We start from the raw sequence: 7193 nt of genomic DNA on the forward strand, positions 1-7193 counted from the left end.
GGCTGCATTGGGTCTTTGTTGCTGCTTGTGGGCTTTCTCTAGTTGTAACGAGCGGGGGCTACCCTTCGTTGCAGTGCACAGGCTTCTCATTGTAGTGGCTTCTCTTGTAGCGGAGCAAGGACTCTAGGGCACGCGGGCTTCAGTAGTTGTGGCACACGGGCTCAGTAGTTGTGGCTCACGGGCTATAGAGCGCAGGCTCAGTAGTTGCGGCGCACGGGCTTAGTTGCTCCACAGCATGTGGGATCTTCTCGGACCAAGTCTTGAACCCGTGTCCCCTGCGCTGGCAGGCGGATTCTTAACTACTGCGCCACCAGGGAAGCCCTGGCCTTTCTTGACTGTGATTCTTTAGTGTTCCTTTATGAAAAGACTCTTTAGGGATGTGAAATTTCCCTTCCTCTGGACTCCTGCTCCAGTCCAGGTACAGCCACACCTGGCTGTGCTGGCAGCATTGTATCTCTCCAGGGCTCAGGCTGTCACCAAGAACCCTTGAGTGAAGGGCAACAGGGGGTCCTGGAAAGATGGAGGAGAGGCCCTGGTGCCTCAATCCCTGAACTTCCTGGTGTCACAGCCAGGTTATATTGAGGAGAAAAAGGACTTGGGCTGCATTGTACAACCTCCACCTCCACCCTGCTGGGCTCCCTTCCCTGCTTGGGCCATGGCACACCTGGGTAAACTTCTAGCAAGAGAGGGAACTTTGGAGCTGATCGTCCAAATGGTCCCACCACTAGCTGTGTGACCTCTGATATGTCACTTAACCTCTCTGAGCTTCAGCTCTCCCATCTACCTCTATAAACTTCTTTTCCACTCATTCCTGAAGAAAGGTGGTGCCCCAGTAGATGGACCTCTTCGCCCTCCCCACTCAGTACCCAACACTGCATCAGGCCCCCTTGGCCCACCTGCTCCAAACTCTCCCTTCTTCCCCGCTCCCTTTCCCTGGGAAAAAAGTTTCAAAAACTTAATACAGAAAACTTGGAAGAATAATGTATCCACCATCCAGAGATAACAAACGTTAAAATTTTTGTCATTTTTGCTTCAGACTTCTTTTTCCATCAAGCATAGCAAAAATTGAAGGTCTCTTTTTTTCCCCAGTTGTATTATTCCTTCCCTCCCTCCCCAGAGTCAACCAGTTTCCTGAATATGCCTTGCATGCTTCCAATGGCTGGGTTTTACACACTCTCTAGACACACACATACACATACATCTAGAATCACAGTGCAGGGGCCCCTCAACTTTACCAGATATGGCCAAACTGCTCTTCCAGGTGGCTGTACCAGTTTGCACTTCCATTAGCAGCGTGTGAGAGTTTCTGTCTCCCCAGTCTTGAGTGTCAGACTTTCTGACATCCATCTGCTGTCTGGTAGGTGTGAAATGGTATCTCGGTGTGGTTTTTTTTTTGGCTGTGTTGGGTCTTCGTTGCTGTGCGCGGGCTTTCTCTAGTTGCAGCGAGCGGGGGCTACTCTTCACTGCGGTGCACGGGCTTCTCATTGTCGTGGCTTTTCTTGTTGCGGAGCACGGGCTCTAGGCGCGCAGGCTTCAGTAGTTGTGGCACGTGGGCTCGGTAGTTGTGACTTGTGGGCTCTAGAGCTTAGGCTCAGTAGTTGTGGCGCACGGGCTCAGATGCTCCGTGGCATGTGGGATCCTCCTGGGCCAGGGCTTGAACCCATGTCCCCTGCATTGGCAGGCAGACTCCCAACCACGGTGCCACCAGGGAAGCCCTCAGTGTGGTTTAATTTGCATTTCTCTAGTAATTCTTATGGCCGCCACCAATTGCTAACATTTATTGAACACCTATTTTGCCACATGCTGTACTACATGTGTTACATATATTAACTCATTTAGTCCTCCCAACCACAGATGATGGGAACTATTATTATCTCCATTTTACAGATGAGGAAATTGAGGCACAGAAACACTAAGTTACTTGCCCAAGGTTCACAGCTGAAAGGAGGCATAGCTGGGATGCAGACTTGGGTGGCTGAAAAGTTCACACTCTACTCCTACCTATCCCCTCACTTCTCAGAAGTGTGGTCTTCGGACCAGCAGCATCCTCATCATCTGTGAGAGATGGGGTCTCACCCCAGAACTACCAAGCCAGAACCTGCATTTTAACAATGTTTTTCCATGTTATGGAAAAAACCGAACGAACTTTTTGGCCAACCCAGTATATTGGTCATATGGATTTCTTCCCTGGTGAATGGCTTTTTCCTATCTGTTGCCCATTTTTCTATGGGTGGTTTATCTTTTTCTTATTGATTTATGGATTTCTTTATGTTGGATTTGAACCATTTGTTGCATGGATCATACATCTCTCTCCCAGTCTGCAGCTTGTCACTTGCTTAGAGTGATTTCTGCTGGCTCCCTCCACCTTTCTAAATCCATCTTTCTTGCCCAGAACCAGGCAATAATCTCACTTCATGAAGCCTTCTTCGACTCTCCCCCTTACCCTGGATTTACCTTTCCCTATACTCCTTATGGTCTAGGGCCCCATCTTACCCTGGCTGTGGCTAGCGGAGACCCTCTGCACATGAGATCAGTAAACCTCACCTTCAGTCAGGCAAACCTGGGTTTTTATCCCGATTCTGCTAAATTAATACCTACCTAATTTAAGATGGCAAGTCACAGCCTCTCTGTTTCCTCATCTGAAGAATGGGGATAAGAATATTTACCTCAAATAGTTGTGGTTAGAACGAAGCGAGTGCACATATGTGAAAGGGTTCTGCACCCTGGGAGGGTGCAATATTGTTTCTGGATGACTTGGTTTGTTTATAATTACAAAGAGATCTGCTTGAGGGCTGGGACCGCTTCATAGTCCAGTGCCCAGCTCTGGGTTGGACAATGCTAAGTGGGCACCACAACTAGATTGACCCAGGGACCTGAGAGATCAGCTTACAGACCTGCCTAGAGGTGAGGCCAAGTCCCTGCCTCAACATTTACCACTCCTCCCCTGTGCCTTCCATAACTCTGAGAGCCCTGGCTGGCCACCTCTTCTCTGAGACTGTTTCCTTAATTCTAAAATGGAGATGTTAAACCCCATTCTGCTTTCCTAGAGGGATGCTGTAAGGACCCATTTAAAATGACAGAGTGCTATAAAGGGCTTTGCAAAAGTCATGGGGAATCAATAGACAAACTTCATCATGAAATATCTAAGTAGACACTTTTACAAGATAGCATTATAATATTGCTTAGTGCAGATGATTCAGATTTTATTGATGCTTACAGACTTAAGTGTTATGAAATAATCAGATGTGGGGCTCCAATAATGACTGCATGATGGTATATCCTGAGGTAACATTATCAAGAGCTTTTGTTGAAACCTCTCATTTCTAATCAGTTGCTGATTTCTTTCCATCCAAGCCTTCAATTATTGCTGCAATGTTGCAAAATAATTCAGGTATGAAAAGCATACAAGAAACAGTAAAATGAACCCAAATAATTTAGAATTGAAGAGGCAAACAAAAATATTTTACTCTTAAAACGACAAAGTAAAATTAGACAACCTCTAAACCAGGGGTTCAGTGAACTTGGATGAGAAAAGAATTAAATATTTTCACTAACTTCTAACTGAAATATAGCATTTCCTTCAATTATGAACATAGGCAACAAATGACAGGGCTGTTAGCAGTACTGTGACTTTATCACTAACAGAAATCAGACATGTAGATATCACAGATGTTGCAGAGATTTCAAAACAACAGTTTGAAATTACTTTGAAATTCCAATAGATTTAGAACCACCAGCAGGCCTTATTTTATGTGTTAATAAAGAAGTACATATATACATAATTGTAAAATTTTGAAAATACCTTAATAACTGTATTTTAATATAGTTTCCTTTGCAATCCTTCATACTTAGTTTTATGCATGTGAAAACATTATTCTGAGGAACAGTCCATAGGCTTCACCAGATTATCAAAAAGGTTCATGGCATGAAAAAGGGTTAAGAACACCTGCTCTAAACAGATAAGTCATCACATCACATCACAGGAAGAGAATACTTAATAGTGAAATACGTAAAGCTGGCTTCAACAATTACACATTTCAGAAAAGGTATATAAACTGTACTTCAGAACTTACAGTATTGCAAGGAGTCAGAAAATCCACACTAATTTTACAATCTAGCTTTCCACAGAAGGCTGCATTTCCCACTATCTCAATCTTTTATCTCTGTCACTGTACATACCTCCACCCCCAGACTCTAGTCTAGAACAAGTAGTCAAGGAAAGAAAGATAAAAAAGGTAGCTCATACTGATGATACTCATATGCAAACATAACCTGCTCAGCAACTGGAAATGTGGTGAGAGGGGCTCAGGAACACCTGGGTTAGTTGAGGCTGGGCTGGCAAACCTAGAATTTGAGGACGGTGATAAGTTGACCAAGTATTGTGGTTTAAAAATTTAGCCCAACGTGAAATCTGGTAAGAAGCTTAGGAATGCATGGGACAGCCTTCCCAGTTTGCTTGGCAATACTCAGATTGTGACTTGACCCAAAGACTAGGCTTACCATCCAAACAGTAAGGTGGAGGAACAGACAGCCTTATACATAAAAGCTCAAACATATACGTGAAACAAAAAGAAATATGATTACTGGGCATTCAAAACCAAAAACAAAACCCTGGGAAGGGAATGGAATTTCCCATTTCTCTGTGGCTGGATAAGCACAAAATTTAATAGACCCTGGTGGTTACCATAGAGCTAAGACATTGCTGGCCTCTGGACTTGCCCCTCTGGTCTATCGGGCATGCTGTTGCCACGTGCATCATTCTAAAGCACTGCAACTCTTGCTTAAAACCTTTCTTTGCTTTCCACCTTGCTCAGGACCAAGTCCAGGTTTAATGAGGTCCTTTATTATGTGATCCGCCGAGCCCTATCTATAGCTATACTTTTGTATGCTCTATGTCTGCCTGCTAAACAATTTGCTGTTCCCCACCCTCTTGCCTCTAGGTCTTTGAGCATACTGTCCCCACTGCCTGGAACACTGCTCCCTGTATTTTGTTTGGCTTTCCTTTAGGTTTAAGCTTGGAGATCACTTCCTCCCAGAAGTTAGGGGTCCCCTCACAGTACTCCATGCTTATCTGGTCACAGCACTTACCACATTAATAATAGTCTGTCTCTGGGCTTCCCTGGTGGCGCAGTGGTTAAGAATCCGCCTGCCAACACAGGGGACATGGGTTCGAGCCCTGGTCCTGGAAGATCCCACATGCCACGGAGCAAATAAGCCCATGCGCCACAACTACTGAGCCTGTGCTCTAGAGCCCGTGAGCCACAGCTACTGAAGCCCGCGCACCTAGAGCCCGTGCTCCACAACAAGAGAAGCCACCACAATGAGAAGCCTGTGCACTGCTATGAAGAGTAGCCCCCGCTCGCCTCAACTAGAGAAAGCCCGTGCACAGCAGAAGATCCAATGCAGCCAAAAAAAAAAAATTAAAAAAAGAATAATAATACTAGTCTGTCTCCCTCTTTAAAATCTGAGTGACCAGAGTTGGGCACTGGGTCTTGTTTGTTGTTGCAGTCCCATCTCCCAGCATGCGGCTTGGCACTCAGGCTCTCAAGTGGTTGTTGAATGGTTAAACTGTGGATCTCTAATATGGTATCTTGGCAAAAATCACTACCATGGTGTGGGGACTCAGCTGAGAATGTTATATACACTGCACCAAAGGTTGGGGGATTAGCTTTATCGAAAAAGGTCTAGAACCCTCTGATTCTCCACATGTGGTCCTAAGATACTTAAGAGCCCACAAAAATTATAATAGAACTATGTTATATATTTAAAAAATCATAATGGAAATGGCACATTTATCTAAGATAAAGCCACACAGACTAATAATAAGGGATAAAGTTGTTTGCTTTTGGCTCAGAGTGAAAGTACCAGGTTTCACATGCTAATGAGCAGCTCAAATTGGCTGATAATACATCATAAGAATTTTTGAGATAAGATTGATAGACCAGATAATCTGGTAATTTCTGATTTACAAAAAATATATCATATATAAAAGGTATTCATGAAGTTTTGTGAAAAGATTGGGAATCTTGGGCCTAAATCATTCATTATGGTGATTACTACTGTGTTTGTAATTGCCTGAATCAGTGTTATCTCTTACACCAGGGACCTGAACCAAGCAAGAAGGACCTTAGGAGTCTGGGAGGTTTGAACCAGACTCAAGGGTCTTGATAATTTGCCTAGGACCAAGGCAAGCTTCCCAAGAAGATGCTGTGTGGTAGGAAAGGTGATACCTGTCTAATGGAAACAAGTAAAGTTGGGCCCACCCAAAGGGCTAAACTGTTACTTTAGAAGGGGCCAGTTTCCTTGCTTTTGTTGCAATTTTCAAGTCATATTTTTATGCTGTATACCTTTGGGGGGTGGTGGTGGTGGTAATTTTTCTTTTCTGTTTTAAAAGTAAAACTGTTTTTGAAAACGTCAGTCCGGTTTAATCATGCGAAAATAAAAAGGCAGGACACAAATATTTGAGTGCCTACTAAATAGCAGGAAAGATTGGGTATTTCCTCATACAAGGAATTGTCTCTTACAAACAAGAGGGGAAAGTTTGTCTAAACTTGGATCAACGCTTTCAAGAGGAATGAGGGTATCTCAGGGGTATCTCATTCGGGAAGCAAAGAGAAACAAAACCAAGGGAAGGTGGAAGAGCATAGGACAATTATACAGTTGCTCTTTCTTATCGAGATATTCTTTCGTATTGTTTTGTTTTTATAAGGGAGGCCTTTCCTAGTAGTGGGATCTCTGACTCCTATAAATCTGCAGCATTTTGAATATATTCCCCTCAGTTGGCCTCACTGGGTGCACTGCAGTTAAATGTGTGTCTGATTTTTTTTTTTTTAATAAATTTATTTATGTATTTATTTATTTATTTTGGCTGTGTTGGGTCTTCGTTTCTGTGCGAGGGCTTTCTCTAGTTGCAGCGAGCGGGGGCCACTCTTCATTGCGGTGCGCGGGCCTCTATCGTGGCCTCTCTTGTTGCGGAGCACAGGCTCCAGACGCGCAGGCTCAGTAGTTGTGGCTCACGGGCCCAGCTGCTCCGTGGCATGTGGGATCTTCCCAGACCAGGGCTTGAACCCGTGTCCCCTGCACTGGCAGGCAGATTCTCAACCACTGCACCACCAGGGAAGCCCCTGTGTGTCTGATTAATGAATATAAGTGTATACCATGGGTGGTAAATAAGACAACTGGGCTTATTTTAA

This window comes from Eschrichtius robustus, chromosome 3 (assembly GCF_028021215.1).
Source record: "Eschrichtius robustus isolate mEscRob2 chromosome 3, mEscRob2.pri, whole genome shotgun sequence".
Classification (NCBI taxonomy): Eukaryota; Metazoa; Chordata; class Mammalia; order Artiodactyla; family Eschrichtiidae; genus Eschrichtius; species Eschrichtius robustus.